Source organism: Panthera onca, chromosome D2, assembly GCF_046562875.1.
Source record: "Panthera onca isolate mPanOnc1 chromosome D2, mPanOnc1 haplotype 2, whole genome shotgun sequence".
NCBI lineage: Eukaryota > Metazoa > Chordata > Mammalia > Carnivora > Felidae > Panthera > Panthera onca.
In genome coordinates this window covers 60,044,976-60,060,652 of record NC_138349.1, presented here as the reverse complement: position 1 = coordinate 60,060,652, position 15,677 = coordinate 60,044,976, and the positions used below count along the sequence as shown (strand labels likewise).

The 15,677-nt window shown below is 36.2% G+C and overlaps 1 protein-coding gene across 3 annotated transcripts in view; it reads right to left on the bottom strand.

The window, feature by feature from the left end:
• Positions 1-15,677, bottom strand: part of CTNNA3 (catenin alpha 3) — a 1,784,170-nt gene that overhangs the window by 450,525 nt on the left and 1,317,968 nt on the right. The window lies entirely within an intron of this gene.

The window sequence follows — 15,677 nt, the reverse complement described above, 5'->3', positions numbered from 1 at the left end:
AGGTAAAAGGTTTTTTTCTTTTCTCTTCCCTTGTATCTTTGTTACAGGAGGGACAACAGTTTGAAGTGCCCTCTACCCCATTTTTCCATGTGAAATGGATGTTGCAGATAACAAATATCCAGCAGAGTATTTGAATATGACATCCAAATAACAAAATTATCATAGGGTCTAATTTAAAAAATATGGAATAACCCAAAATTGGATTATGTTAAAATTTTTAATCTGCTATGAACTTTCTTAGAAGGACAAAGAAAAGCTTCTGAGATTTGATTCTAATTTACATTTTAAAGAAATCATTCTTCTTAACACAATGGTCCTCTTTTAGTATCATTTAGCTTTATAATCTTCTATCCTTCTGTTCCTCCTTTAAAAAAGCTTTAAATTTCATCTTATTGTGTCAGGTACACACTTTTGAGTAAGAGTTTATTAGCCCTTGATAGATCAGAAGAGTTATGTGTGATAACATGCACCTTTCCCAAAAAATTAGAAACCGCTGGTTTGTTCAAATCAGCAATTAACATGAAGCATCTCAGAAACACATAAAGTTATTGAAAGCTAATTTGATAATTTGTAAGCTTTAAAGGGTCTCTCCAAATATCTTTGCTCTGACAGATGTGTAAAATACGTATTAAAAAAAAACTGAATAGGGGAGCTTGGGTGACTCAGCCAGTTGAGTGACTGACTTCGGCTCAGGTCATGATCTTAAGGTTTGTGAGTTCGAGCCCCACATCAGGCTCTGTGGGAACAGCTCTGAGCCTGGAGCCTACTTCAGATTCTGTGTCTCCCTCTCTCTTTGCCCCTCCCCTGCTCGCACGCTCTCTCTGTCTCAAAAATAAATAAATATTTTAAAAATTAAAAAAATGAAATAATTTGATATACAGAGATTCTCTCAAACTTGCTTTTCACATTTAAAAATATTAAACTGTCATTAAATTGACTGCATATTAATTAGGTATTCTTGATCCCTTTATGATTCTCTAAAAGAGTTACTATTTCTGAAAAAAAATCATTAAATAAATGCCTTCACTACAATCTCATATGGATCAAATGATTTAGACTTTCACTGCTTTTCTTTTGGCATAAAATGCACTATTTGTCTTGTATCATTGTATTCTTCAAGCATATGTAATAGCAGAACATTTCAAAAATAGAATTAGGCTGAGCTGTTAATGATCAGGCAAACAATATCCTTTACTCTTTCTTGTGCTACTTATAATTTGAATTTTTAAAATGTTTTTCTCTTCAAAATGATCTTAATTTGAAGACACACTGATAAACCTGTATCATAACAAAAAAATAATTCTGGGAGTGAAAGCAATTTTGAAGATAAAGCTATCAGAATTATGATTTATGTAGAATTTTGAGAAATTGAAATCAGCTAACCAGTAAATCTACTAGTGCATACCAAGTCTAGAATGTAGACAAATGACTCAGATTTAAAAATAATAAGTGATGTGCATAAACACTGGAGATCTTCCAGTTCAACCCTCTTTTAGCAGTTGAAGAGACGGGGTCCATATAGTTTAAAGGATTCTCACAATTATATTTTGGCAAACCTAAGTCAAGAACTTTGGATTTTCAAATTCTCTATGTAATACTTTCTTCATCTGACCAAGGCACATAAAGTAACATTTAAAGTAACATTTGTGAACTTATCCCCAGTGTCTCTAAGACTATAAAATCATCTGCATGAATGAGTCATGGAGAGGATTCCTTTTTCCATATTGTTCTGCTGTCAATCAATCAGGTTTATTATGGGTCTTTACTGAGCTGTGTATTGCATTATTTTTCATCCATTTAATATATATTTATCGATGCCAGGTCCTTTGCTATGTTTTCAAAATTAGATGTTAAAGCAGAGTAAGGGGGAGATGAGAAACACAGGCACTCAAAAATATATAGTCTATTTAGGTACATGCAGAAAAATTGAGCATATCCAGAACATAAAACATTTAAAAGTTATGGTAAGCAATATGTAAAATTGCCCAATGACCTTGCCTCCTGATATTCATACCCTGTTTTTAAGTAGCTTAGTAAGCCATTGAACTTAGTAACTCCTCTCTAACAAATTGAATATGGCAAAAATGATGATATACCACTTCAGAAATTAGGTTATACTGAAAGGTTGGCTTCTAGTCTAGGCTCTCTCTTTCCCTTACTGTCTCCCTTGTTTGGATTGCTTGCTCGGAGGGAAGCCAGGTGCCATATTGTGAGAACACTCAGCACATGAAGAGGTCCACTGAAGTCCTGTGCAAAAAAACATGTGAATGGTTGGAAGCACATCCTTCAGCCCTGGTTGAGGTTTGGATGAAGGCAACCCTGGCCAACAGCTAAGCTACAACCTCATGAGAGACCCTGAGCCAGAACCATGCAGTTAAGCTGCTTCCATATTCCTGACTCTCAGAAACCATGAAATGGTAAATGTTTGTTGTCTTAATTTGCTAAATTTTAGGGGTTTTATGCAGCAATAGATAACTAATATAGAGAGGATAAGTTCTGCTGTCGTTCTAAGTTTTTGAGGAGGTAGGGTAATGAAATGGTAATTTGGTGGACAAATCATAGTACTGGAGGAAACAAGCCACAAAAGGCGGAGTCAAAGGCTTGCCCATTCACTATTGAGATATATTGTGTAAGTGAGTTATTCTAAATAAGATGAAAGTTTAGCCACCAAGTTTTCAGAGCTTGAAAAGACTTCAGGAGAAAAAAAAAGGATGATCCATCAATTTGGGGTACAAAATGGCCAATTTTGAAAGCTTACTGAGGACTTTCCAAAAAGAAAAAAAGCAATTAACGACAAAAACTGATTGTCTTATTCTGTATGATTAAAGTAGATTGTGTGTGTGTGTGTGTGTGTGTGTGTGTGTGTGTGTGTGTGTGTGAGAGAGAGAGAGAGAGAGAGAGAGAGCATGTGTGTGTGTGTGTGTGTGTGTGTGTGTGTATGCATGCTATTGTGTCTTTTTCTTGGAACCTTGAAATACATTTTGGGGGGAAAATAAATGAGTTATGAAGCAACAGTTACACAAGTGGTATAATTACAAGACTTTGCCAATTTCTATAGAATGTATTCACATAAAACTTATTCAAGATCAAGAATACAACAAAGCAGGAGACTGAATGCGCCTGCCAGGATCAGGACCCGGAGCCTTGCAGGCACATCTACACAGAGTCCTTTCCTAGTCACACAGGGTGCACTTTATTTCTGGGTTATGAAATGCCAAGATATATACAAGGAAATGTGGGTTTGGGAGAGTTCAGGGAAAAGATACCGGCAGTCTTTCATGTCCCACTGGTCGTATAGCCAATTTGAGCAATGTAACTAGTTAAACAAGTGTAAACCATCAATGTACACAACAACACATTCTAAGTTACTAGCTAGTCCATCATCTTTATCATAGCTGACAGTCAATACTAGACTTCGGCACACCTCAGAAGATAAGCATAGAGATGCCCCAGTCATGATGTAAGATAACTCTGTTTTATACTATGACTTTAAACACAAAATAATTATTTTACATATAATATAGCAAATGTACTGCACATATATAATTATAATAATATTAAATATAGTAGATATGATAAAATAATACATCTACATATACTATAATTATAAATGGATATAGACATACATGTGTGTATATATGTGTGTGTGTGTGTGTGTGTGTACACACACACACACACACACACACACACACACATATTCACAATAGACATAAAAGATAATGTTTACCATGTAAGAAATCTGATTTCTTGCGGTGCTTGGGTGGTTCAGTCCATTAAGCATCCTATTCTTGGTTTCAGCTCAGGTCATAAACTCACAGTTCATGAGTTCAAGCCCTGCATAGGACTTTGCACTGGCAACGTGGAGCCTGCTTGGGATACTCTCTTTCTCTCTCTGCCCCTCCCCCTGCTTATGCTCTGCTCTCCCTCTCTCTCTCTCTCTGTCTCTTAAAATAAATAAATAAACTTAAATAAAAAAGAAATCTGGTTTCTTGACAATGATAAAAGACATGAAAAATATACACAATAAACAAATATAAATAGTTAAGTATAAGCTGATAACAATATAATCAGACAAATTTTAGGATTCTGTAGTTAGGTTCATGATAGTCTAAGCCTCCTGGGTGGGATTCTGTACTACTATCTTTTGGAGAGGACAGTGAATTACTTCCTTTATCATGTGACTACTTGAATGATTTGGTTTGTCTGAATGGCCTCCAGGCTCCTTTCAAAAATTTTTTTTTCCTTGCACTCTACTGACTTTCTGTTCTACCTTGGATCAGTCACTTTCTAGACCTACTAGGGATCTGCCATCTTGTCACTTTATCCATTACATTGCTGAATTAGATTCACAATTTCAGTTTTCCGTATCTTACTCTTTCTGCTCTTTCCTCTTATTTTGTTTGAACAACTTTTCAAGTTCTCAAAAAGTGTTTCTGCAATTTAGTCTGGGTTCTTGTGCATACAAAACACTTTTTATTTTGCCACACATTTTGCATGAATGAAGTACTCTAAGTTCAAATTAATATTCTCACTGAATGTGAAGCCATTGCTTCATTGTTTTCCAGAATCCAGTGTTGCTGATTAAGTCAACATCAGACAAGGCGGAAAGTTAATCTCCTTGATGGCTTCTGCTTGTGCATATTCCAGATTGAGGGGTTTGCTGCTATCTTTCTTCCATCTGCATGTTTCGAGATACTTTCTATCTTCTGGATTTGTTTTCTCTTGATAAGTGCATAACCATGCATTTGTTACTATGGGTTTATTTCCTTTTGTGTCTCTTTACTGTTAGGTTAAAGGGACGTTAAACTAAGGTTTGATAGATATATCTTGTCAGTCTGTGTTCTTGCTACCTCTTTAAATAGATTAAAAATGGGGAAAACCCACATTGTTAGATCCTGGACTCAAAATTATTTGACTGTAATTGCAAAGATAGAATGAATACATTAATTAAAACAAATAAGAAAGAAAAAACAATTTGCATACGGAAGTATTTGGTAGAAAGAAGAAAGTGAAGACACGATAAGAGAACTATAACATTTTAACTTGCTACTTCCCTCATTTTTTTATCAAGACTCTAATTCCTTTTTCTAGTTACACAGGAGTTTTGTGGCAATAGTAAAGGAACACTCATAACTTTTTTTAGATCACTGTAACCTATAATCAACATGGATTTTAAAATATCTGGAATCTTAAAAGAAATATTGCTAGTAGTGTTTATAATAAATGATACCTTTAAAAGTCCCTACATCAGCAGAGAAATTTTATAATATAAATTGTTCACTTAACTTTAACTGCTCCAGATTTTGGCAGACAGTAAAAGTAAATGGCGGATGATCACCAGAATATATTACATTTTCTAAGATACCATTCGGTTACTAACACATTTCAGAAGAAACTTGTTCCAAGGTCCTTAGCCTGCTGTGTGGGATTGTTAAGCAGTAACACTTTCTTTTGTAATTGACAAAAGAGGAAGTTGAAAATTACCATGAGCTTGAAAATTTAACTTGGGAAATGAAAATACTTGGCAGCAGCAATCAGCATGGGCACATGGTGCAAAATAATTTCTAGTTGCCTAACATTTCATTGTTTTTTTTTTTTTCTTGAACTATCTCTATCTTCACTTAGTCAGTTAATGGACAACTGACCAATGTTTCTAGATACTCTTTACTCCACTTGATCTGTTCCCAGCATTATTCTCCCAACTGTGGCTGTGTTGAAAATATCCTTTCTTCCTTCAGTCAGGTCATCTCTTCCTTCATTGAAAATCTTGAGATATACACTATGTTCATAGTTTTTCCCAAGGTTATAGTTTTCACCAAGAGGTGAAATAATCCTTAACTTACCCAATCATAATAAGTTGTTGACTTACTGAAGAAAATATTCACATTTATTAATAAAGCTTGTGGATAGCACTGTCATTTGAAAATGTAGGCCTGCTAATTTGTTTTTCTCTTTACAATGGTATGATTTTTCAGCATTTGTTTTCATATCCACAAAGTCTAAGAGTACAAACGTAATACTGCCTTATTCTGGCAATAGCTATAGATACTGTTTACTTTAGAAATGCTTACGTCTTCACTTACTACACATACTCTCATCTCAGAAATGTGGCGATATCATCATGTCAATTGTGACCATGCCCGTACAACCAGAACTACATTTAAAGAATCCCAGAAAAAAAATGACATGAAGAATGTTGGAAAAGAGAGGTTGGAGAGGAAATGGCTAAAACTATAGTCAATCAAGCTCTGAAGTCCACACCAGTTACTTGACACCAAAGGATATGCAATATGATTTATACATTCTCATGGTTAATGTTCACTTCAAAGCCAGAGGAAACAAAATCTGACAGCCATACCACCTCAGTTCATTTTCTAGAGTCAGTGACCTTGAGCCTCAAATTTAGTTTTACAGATGAGTATATAAAAGTTTTACCAGCTCATATCAATAAATATATAACCAGACTTTCCAGGCTATATATAAACATCTCTAAAAAAGTAAAATTAACTGTCTTTACAACTGAGGGCTATTAATACATGAAACAGATATTTATAACAACTGAAGGGAGTTATTTCATTAGTTTCATAAATCTGACTTTCAAGATGAAGTAGAAGGAAAGAGCCTCCTGCCAGATACTTGTCTCCATTTTTAAAAACATATACTATGTTACAGTTCACAAAACATTTATTTTTTTTTAAATTTTTTCAATGTTTATTTATTTTTGAGAGACAGAGAGACAGAGTGTGAGTAGGGAAGGGGCAGAGAGAGAGGGAGACACAGAATTCAAAGCAGGCTCAAGGCTCTGAGCTGTCAGCACAGAGCCTGACGTGGGGCTCGAACCCACAAACCACGAGATTATGACCTGGGCCGAAGTCTGACACCCAACCGAGTGAGCCACCCAGGCACCCCATTCACAAAGCATTTTACAGTAATTCTACTATAAAGAGACTTAATTGTTGGACTACCCAGTAGATAATAGCCTAGTCCAGAGCTTCCTGACTATGTTGTGATATGGGTGTGTTTTAGAGGGTTATTATTATTTAAAGGTATTGATCCCTGTAGCTCTCAGGATTGCTGGGAAGGACCTAACACTGCTTAAGACCCCAGAGCTTCTGATCCCCTCTGCCTTAAATAAACAGCCACTTCTTTTTCCCGGTGGTTATGCACACACTGTGATTTAGAAGGAACTAGTTTATGCTGTTACAAAATATGTTTACTATGTCTCCCTTAGTAAATCTTAAAATAAATGAAGTCAAAATCCCCATCCCTTTGGATTTAGAACAAAATCATACATATCGATACAGTATCACTGTACATTTGAACAATAATAGGATATAATCCTATTAATTTTTGGTCATTGTTGTTAAAGAATAAAAGAAGAAACCATTGAAGAGTAATTTTTTCACTTTCTTTTAAGTTTTTAATGTTTTTTATTTATATTTGAGAGAGAGAGAGAGTGTGTGTGTGTGTGAGTTGGGGACGGGCAGAGAGAGAGGGAGACAGACTCTGAAGCAGGCTCAGGGCTCTGAGCTGTCAGCACAGAGCCTGACGCAGGGCTTGAACTGACCAACCGGGAGATCATGACCTGAGCCAAAGTCAGACACTTAACCAACTGAGCCACCCAGGCGCCTCTTTTTTCACTTTTTTACAGGACTTCACAGATTCATATACGTCCATCTTTGCCACTCTCTTGGCAACAGAATCACATTCACATACATTCTGTTAAGGCACATCCACTCTGGACATACTTAGGTTTACAGTGTTATCATAATACCTCATTTAATAGATCTGCCAGGAAGAAAGCATGCTTTTATACTTGTTTTTAGATTTTATAAACCATCAGAAAAAAAAATGGGTTTGACAGCAAGATGCTTTAATACAGTGCTTCTAACTGGGTGATTCTGGAAGCATTTCTGTTGTCCTGACATTGATGGTGACCAGCCTAAGTTGGTAAAATCAGTCCTCAATTTCCCTTCTTTGGGCCCTTTCCCTCCCTTGTTGATGTTCCTCCTCTCCTGCTCTTTAACACACCATCTCCCTTTGTGCAAGACCACAAAGCCTGTTCTTATACCAGGGAATCTGCTTGTATGAGGGTCTCAGTATGAGGCCAAGCACTATTCTCCATAGGGGCTCAAAGCCAGTACTTGCAAACTCCCCTTGCCCCATACCAGCAGTCGAGGTGTGGGCACATGATTTAAACTCCACAAATATGATGCTTCCGCTGAGGAAGTTGAATTCAGAGCAAGTGGGACAAAAGCAGGAATTTCCTTAGGATTTTTTTTTTAAATTTTTTTTTTTTTAAACGTTTATTTATTTTTGAGACAGAAAGAGACAGAGCATGAACAGGGGAGGGTCAGAGAGAAGGAGACACAGAATCTGAAACAGGCTCCAGGCTCTGAGCTGTCAGCACAGAGCCCGATGCGGGGCTCGAACTCACACACCGCGAGATCATGACCTGAGCCGAAGTCGGCCGCCCAACCGACTGAGCCACCCAGGTGCCCCTCCTTAGGATTTTATTCATTGGTGGAAGTATCTGGAATGTGATGGCAATGCACTATCTGTGGGGACTAGTGTTACAACATTATGATGCTAATAATAGTATTAAGTGTTCAGAGAGGGCAGGAATGGTACCTCTTTCTTTAGGATGACTAACCAGATTCCTACATGCAACATCCCTTGCGGTCTGTTTTTTCCACTTATCTCCTGTGTTTGTTAGTTTGTCTCTTTTTCTGCTTAATTTACCCATAGCTAGAGTCCACTGCTTGAAATCCAGATCTGAAACTGGAGCTTCATGCTTAATCCTTTTATATATGCTATATTTCTATGTGCCCTACCACATGAAGGATCATGAAATAACCCTGAATTAGTCTTTTTTATTGAACATTTGTGAAAATAGGATCAGAAAGAACAATGCATCCTATTTCTCTTTCCAGATAATGTCTTTTTTGGCTGGAGAACATGCATCTAAGCCTGGTCATAGGAGTTTTAGACTTAAAGAAGGTACAAGACCTTTAGCACATCTTTGCACTGATGAATATCCACCCAGCAGGTCCATACTCCCCAGTTCTTTTGTCAATGTTCTCTTCCTTTTAGGCCATCTCAACTCATCTTCCCTACCCATACCTCACTTAGCATCAGCCTCACCATTAGATATTTTATATTTTCCAGACATAGGAATATTTCAGGCCCTCTTTATGATTTTATGAATTCACTTTTAAGCACTCCATATTATTTCCTCTTTTGATGATAAATTTCTACCATGTCAGAATGTATTCTTTTTATTAGTAAAGTTACTGTCCACAGTGGTTTTTTGGGTTATTCCACGTAGTTCTCTCAGGATCTACCCTTATCAAAAAGATCCAAAAAGCCTTTGCATCCCCAGTACATAGAGATTTCAGCTTTTATAGCACTTTTTTTTCCTGACAAGTTTATATTTCTAACTACTTAAAATGGCAAGGTAAAAAAGTATCCTTAGCCCGCTAACTAAATATGGATCCTATTCAAATCCAGTTCTCTTTAGGCAGAAAGCAGGTTTCTGCTCAGAAGTTCTAGTAGCTGCTTTCTTCAACTCACAGTGGTGGTGCAGGATCCCCAAATCCTACAGCAATGGAAGTACTTCCAATGTCATGGGATCTCCCTTTGCTTTACAGAGGCTGGGTTGTCATTAAAAAAAAAAAAAATTTAATGTTTATTTATTTTTGAGAGAGACAGAGACGGAATGTGAGTGAGTTAGGGGCAGAGAGAGAGGGAGACACAGAATCCGAAGCAGGCTCCAGGCTCTGAGCTGTCAGCACAGAGCTCAACACAGGGCTTAAACTCACGAGCTGTGAGATCATGACCTGAGCTGAAGTCGGACGCTCAACTGACTGAGCCACTCAGGCACCCCAGTCTGGGTTGTCATTTAGCTTCTGATTTTAGCATCACCAACATGAAGACACCCTGCTATCCAGGTTAACCAAATGATCTACAGACAGAAGCTTCTTGTTAATGCTCTCTGTGTTAAACGGTGTAGATTCTAGCTGAAGCCAAAAGTAAGAAAGCATATAATTAGGAGGCCTGTCTCAAACTGCTACCAGGGGAAGGAAGTTCACCAAAAACAGCTTCCCAAAACAAGGCATGGTTGCTATCCCCGTACAGAGCTTTGCTAGAACCATTAATGAAATTAGGCTCAATGGGATCTTTCACCAGATGCACTTCAAGGATGGTTCTTGTAAGTAATAGAATACACAGAAGTCGTGATCTCTAGTTCAAAGGCTTGCTAAAGACCTTTCAGACATCTGACCCTAAGTTTTCTGGAAGTAGCTAATATCTAACTCTGGACAGTAATTAATTACTTCCCTGACCTTTTCTTTGCTCAAGCCTTTGACACAGTCTACTGTTTTCGAGTTTTGTTTTTGTCTTTCCCTGAACTGGGATGATAACTGGTTCATTTGCATATCTGTATTAGAATGTATCACAGTACAATATTAGAGTGAATTTTAAATTTAAACTTGGGAAAATGACTTAGGCACCTCTATTATGTGTAAAATGCTACTGTGAAACATAAAAATAATAAAGTATGGTGATTGCCTTTAAGGACATTACTATCTGCTTGGAGAAACTTGTATGTAAAGGACTGATTATGATACAAGGCAAAATGAAATAGCCATTAACTAGAGAACAAGCTCATCCAATGGTAACATATATAACAGGGCAATTAATTCTAACTGAAACAGTATCAGAAGCTACTATGTGAAGGTGGTGGCATTTGAGAAAGTGTTGGACAATAGTTATAATTTTAGAGGGACACTAGAGAAGAAAAGACTTTTCACTGTTAGAATAGAATTAGTACACGCATATAGACACAATTTAAGGGTTGTTTTGCTGCATTGTTTTGTTTTAATCTAACACCATGCAAGACACAATGGTAGGTCTGGAAAAGATGCAAAGAGAAATTTAAAAAATGCAAGACACACAACATTTTCTTCTATAGCTTATATTCTATGTTGAAGGAAAAAGTCATTTCTGTGTAAGTATATCTTAAGAGTTCATCAACAGCATATAGTTATCTAGAATGATAAGACTGAGTGGTAAGTCCTTTAAAATCTATAGTACATGAAACCAGAAAGAATTCCCTGCTACCAGAGGAAGTAAAGAAAGTTTCCCAGAGGACATGGGATATGAGCTGTTTCTTGAAAGACAGATAAAATGTGAAAATAAAATGTGAAACTACCAACTTAGATGGAGTAGAAAGTGCCTTTGGCCCAAAAAAGGAAGAAAAAACCTCCAAAAAACAACAACTTAGAAATGCATGTTCAGGTGAACTCAAATGCCAATAGAGTTTAGACAGATAAATTAAGTGAGTTAAGCAGCTAGGTATATAATGAAAGGGAGTGGAGGAGACTATGGCATGGTGGAGACTATCGCTGAGGCTCAATGAAAAGGAAACACCACTAAGCTCCAGCCAATTTCATAGCAAACTCTGTCCTAGAGTTGCCAGACTTTCCCATTTATTAGAATAAGCCGTTCATCTGAGTTTTTCCATATATATAATGAATGCAATTTATAAGTATATGTTATGTATATTATTTATATGTGTATTTAATATATATGTTATTTATATAGGTCATTATATATATAATTAGACACTAATTCTTAAGACAAAACAAAATTGTACTGTTCAAAACTACTGGACACATAAAAATTATTTTGAGTCATATTGAGTCATACCTAGTATATGGATGACTAATTATGAGACTCTGCTGGATTGTGGAGGGCAAAAACTGCTAAAAACTAAAGTCTTTGCATTTTATCTTATAATTATTTAAGGTTATAGACCAGAGATGCAACATAAGGATAGTAAATAAACATGTTTTCATCTGGCTACAAAATGTAGGATATTTTGACGTGAAGAATATTAAATGAAAGGGACTTGACAGGATTTATTGCTATTAACATTTTTAAAATTATTTTTAGATAAAATTCATTTTAAAAGTCTATGATTCAAGCTGGCTGTAAGAAAAATGTATAAGAACATTTTGGAAGTATTCGTTGGTTCTAGATTCTTTTCAACTGTCTAATGTATCTGTAAGAAGAAAAATTGCAACCATATGGTTCTTCTCCATTCTATTAGGGGAAGGATTCTGGGTGCAGATTTTCCAGTTTGGGTTTGATGGAGTACTTGATGAATAACCCTTTGCTTGTCTTCACTGCAAGTTGCCAGCAGTGGATGCCACCCGGATATCTTGGTCAGGTTTATTTATGTGGCTACTCTGTTTTGGTCCATGAGGCTGGCTGACATTGAAACCAGGTGGAGTTTGGTGGTTTGCAACAGATGCTTTGGGGACTGCTAATTTCTGAATTTGATAAGAGTCCATAAATCACATCCGAAAAATACTGTTTTCAGTCCCCTCTTGGTTTAGGTTTTTCCCCAAACCTAGCGTGAAAGAACTAAAGTTGGTGTAGGAATGTAACTTCTAAGCCTTCACATTAAAATTGATAAGGTTTGTTATTTAACCAAAAAAAGTCAATATATTTCCTCTCTCCTATCAGGAAATCCTGACAAATGAATAAGCTTCATAACGGAAAAATTGGGCAGAATAAAAAATACCACATGGAGATGACAAAATTATGCCTCTGTCGGAATGAAATGCAGTGTTCCAGATGTTGCCTACATTTCACACAAAGCTGACTTGCTAGGGCTTATGAACAGTGCGAATTCCTGCAATGTAACAGGGCAGCCCTGCTTCCTAATGCTGAGGAAATACTTAGAAGATCATCAAATCTTGAAAATGTGCTAATGAGCCACAAAGTCTGATTAAAATCAAAGGTGCAATGTTCCAAAAACACTCTGTGATTTAGATAAGCAGGGCTTAGGTTTTATCATTGATTACAGTACTTTAAGGCAAATTTTGCAGTGTTAAGGAAGTCTGGGTCATAAAAACAATTCACAAAAGCTCCTTATTAAGTGATTTTCAGGAAGCAGGGTCAAGACCTGAGAACTGTATAAGGGAAAAGGAAAAAGAAAGGCCACCTGTGTAGAGACCATTCACTTGCTAAAATGTTAACTATTAAGGCTTCATGACACAAAACATGACATTTCCAATTACTTAATTTGATGATTATTTATAAATAATAAGTCCGAGTGATGAGCAGATGTGAACAAAGATGAACATCTTCTGTTATTTAATTATGGAGGATAGAATAGTTGGAAGTATTTTTCATAGTATCTCTACGGGAGGGAAAATGCTCACATATTTCAGCTTTGGTTAAGATCAAGCTGATCTAATTAGCATTTTCATCTAATTTATTGCTCAGAATTCCCTTTAGTAGGGCATGCTTTTGATAAATTTCAAGAAAAACTGGAGAAAAGTCTGGAATTAGACATATAAAAAAATGAGAATATTTCTCCAAAGATAAGTCAAAAAATTATTTGAAAAACTAAAATGACAAAATTGGAAAGTCATAAATTATAGTTACATTAATAATGAGACTTACAGAACAGCCCAGAATTATTCTATACTTATTATATTTGGGGCACAGGATATGACTTACCTGGAGAATTTTAATTAAAGTTATATACAACTAATTAGAGGAAAAAGACTTCTCCATCTTCTGAATGAATGAATTTTGTACCCAATATTGGTTAGTTATCTCATAGGCCATTATAAATCATAGAGGTATTGACAAACTTGTAATTAAAGGCATAAATAACTTTGCTTTATTTTTATTTTCTTATTTCAGATTATAAGAATTGATTGTGAACAGGGTTCTTACAATACACTTCACATCCTGGACAGTTTAGAATTTCATTTCTATTTCTTTGCTTACAGCTCATATAAACTCTATCCTATGGAAAATGAAACTGTAAGCTTGGTACCTCATACAGACATTCTGACCATAACAGTGGGTCCAAAGGACATTACTAATATGAATAGAAAATTGAGACAGAGGCAAGATGTATGTAAGATCCTGTTAGACCTGACCTATTCAACTCCCTGAAGGAAATTTTCATTTGGCTAAAAAGAGAACCCCTAGTGCATTCTTCTTTTACTTATAATTCTATTCTCAGAAAGTAGAAAAAAAATATCAGGTATCTCTGTACTTGATTTTGACCAACAAGAAGACCAGTCATATTTAGTTCATGGAAAAGACGCAGAACTACCATTAACACAATTAGTCAATATATTTATTTCCTTAACTAAATATATCGCCATACGTCATTATGTGGTGTGTGGTACATGCCATATGACAACCACCAGGGCCGTATCTGGAACACCGGTGGCTTTTGAGTTGTTACAGAAATATAATATTAACAGTTATAGGTATAATATAGAAATATACTATCAACAGTTATAGGTATAATATAGAAATATAGTATCAACAGGTACCAATGGACCCTCTCCATCTTTCCTTAGCCTATCTTCAATGTTCCACTATTTTAGAAATGTTTTTAAAGAGATTATGAGAAAACCTTGTGCCAAGATTCACCAATGATTTTCTAGATCAAGCTGTTAGGAAAACAGTGACATTAATCATCAATTCTGTACCAACTGTGTGGTATGCCTCTTCAGAACTACTCCCCACTGAAGGTTGATTCCACCATTGGTGGGTTTCCCTTAGTCATTTAAATTTAAGAAGCAGCTCCCTCTCCTGTCCCTGCAAAATCACCCATCCTTATTCCTTCTACCACTTTAACAAAACAATGTATGGATCATCCGAATTTGATATGCCCTCTGCATAACATAAAGAACAATTCTCTAGGTAGAATCAATGCCTTAAATATGGAATTTCAAATATTTTAGTAATCATGGGTGCACCATCACCCTAGTGTTGAGTTAATTAGTAAGGAAAATTCAAACTGAGGATTTCACAGAATGCAAAGTTTTTGGATTTCACAGAATGCAAAGGTTTTCACAGGAAAAAGTTCTGCCATGATGATTTATAAAAATAATTGATTGCCCTTATTCAAATTATATCCATTTTCTTCTAAATCTGTATGAAATCAAATGCTTCTGTAAGTTTGTTGGAGAAATGTTAATAGTGTTTAATATAAGAATGCCATTTTACTGAGTGATTCAAAATAAGCATTTCCTTCCCTGTTTAAAAATAGGGGCGCCTGGGTGGCTCAGTCGGTTAAGTATCCGATCTTGGCTCAGGTCATGATCTCGCGGTCCGTAAGTTTGAGCCCCGCGTCGGGCTCTTTGCTGTCAGCACAGAGCCTGGAGCCTGTTTCAGATTCTGTGTCTCCCTCTCTCTATGACCCTCCCCTGTTCATGCTCTGTCTCTCTCTGTCTCAAAAATAAATAAAACGTTAAAAAAATTTTTTTAATTATTAGGGGCGCCTGGGTGGCTCAATCAGTGAAGCATCCGACTTCAGGTCATGATCTCACAGTTTGTGAGTTCGAGCCCCACTTCGGGCTCTGTGCTGACAGCTCAGAGCCTGGTGCCTGTTTCAGATTCTGTGTCTTCTCCTCTCTCTGCCCCTCCCATGCTCATGCTCTCTCTCTCTCTGTCTCTCAATAATAATAAACATTTAAAAAATTTTAAAAAAATATTAAACTGGGTGCTTCAACCAAAACACAATCCTCATTCCATATTTCTTTTTATTATTTATTTATTTATTTATTTATTTATTTATTTATTTTTATTTAATTTTGAGAGAGAGAGAAAGAAAGAAAGTGTGCTTGCTGGTGGGG